The sequence below is a fragment of the Aethalodelphis obliquidens genome, unplaced genomic scaffold, assembly GCF_003676395.1.
Source record: "Aethalodelphis obliquidens isolate GAN/ISIS:26980383/991018 unplaced genomic scaffold, ASM367639v1 scaffold29, whole genome shotgun sequence".
Classification (NCBI taxonomy): Eukaryota; Metazoa; Chordata; class Mammalia; order Artiodactyla; family Delphinidae; genus Aethalodelphis; species Aethalodelphis obliquidens.
The window spans coordinates 11,392,940-11,394,514 of NW_020837973.1; positions in this window are offsets into that span (position 1 = coordinate 11,392,940).

Genomic DNA, 1,575 nt, shown 5'->3' on the forward strand with positions numbered 1-1,575 from the left:
TTCACCCCAAAACCCAATTTTTACTGCATTAAATATAATTGTAAAAACACCAAAAATATGATACTTCTGTGTTGGGAAAAGTTTTTCCTAGTGTATCACCAAAGTATACACAGACACAGACACACAGACACACACACACACACACACACATACACACACACACACATGACTGTAGACGTACTCTATTGTTCTGTCCTGCCAGCATCCGTTGCCTCCTTTTTTCTAGTAAGAGAATACGTCTGATGATTTCAGGAATCATCCCTTCCTATTGCTTAGTCCTTGTGACTCATCATCTCTACTCTGCAGTTTCAGATCAAGACCAACCCCTGGTCCATCAGAGCCACATCCTTCAGGACACTTCACATTCATGGAGATGTGACCTGAGCCAGGCCAGGCAAAGCCTTTTAAGGGATCTGCTAAGAGTCTGGGAAAAGACTCTCTCTCCTGGGTCTTGGGAACTAAAGATCCAGTAAGTCTGAATCTGCTGAAGGGGTAAAGAAGGTTAAGGAGGAGAGAAGTGTTGAAGAGGGGAAGGAGGACAGCAGAAAAGATAAGAAAGCAAATGCAAGATGAAGGAGAAAAAGAAAAAGAAGACAAAGATGAAGACTCCTCCCTCTGCAACATATTTTTGAAATAAATTGTTTTAGCCTTAGGATGGTATTTAAGCCTCAAAATTACTTTGAATTATGGAATGGAAGGGAATTACCAATTTTCAACAGTTGAATTTCTTTAAATGACTATATTCAATCTTGCTGTTTTGGGAAATCCTTCAAAATTAAAACAGAAAAATGGTCTACTGATGGAAGTGAAAAATACTTTCATTAAGAAAGGAAGCTGTGAATGTGTGTGTTTTCTATTTTGTTTTATCCTATACAGGAGTCTAATTAAGAACCTTTTCCATTTCCCTTCATCACTCGTTATTGAAATTCATGGGGTTTGAAGGAACCTTAAGGATAATGAGGAGGATATGATTTATTATTATTCAGAAAATTTTACTGATCAGAGAAACCAAGAGCTTATGTTAGCATAAAATACTTAACATCACATTCTGTATTTACCAAAATTGATGCACAATTATATCAACTAAGTTACACTTAAACTGTTGTTGGAATAATTTATCTATGAAAATTAACTTGAATAACATTACAATCAGTGGAAGGACTGGGAAAGGAGAAAGCATAAATAGCATAAGTAACTAATGAAGTGAAATAGTAAGTGAAAAGGGACTGTAGTTCACACTTAGAAACAAGTTAGGGCTGTGTGTTTTCCCTTCACATGGAAGATGAGTAAAAGTGATCTGGTGTGCAAATGTCACTGATGGTGGAATGGCTGAACTCCTGCGTTTCAGGGTATGGCTTTATTTTAGACCAACCACTGTCTTCCTACATGCTCTGTCCACATTCTTGTCTCTGCAGTTTCCAATATTTGTGGAAGATTCCATCTTTTCCTGGTTATTTTCAGTTTTGAGAACAATTTCATTCAGGTAACTATTAAAGGCACTTATTCTCACTCCTCACATATACAAGTAGAAGAACATTCATTGAAAGAAGCTCTCATCTCTCTTTTGTGCCTCCC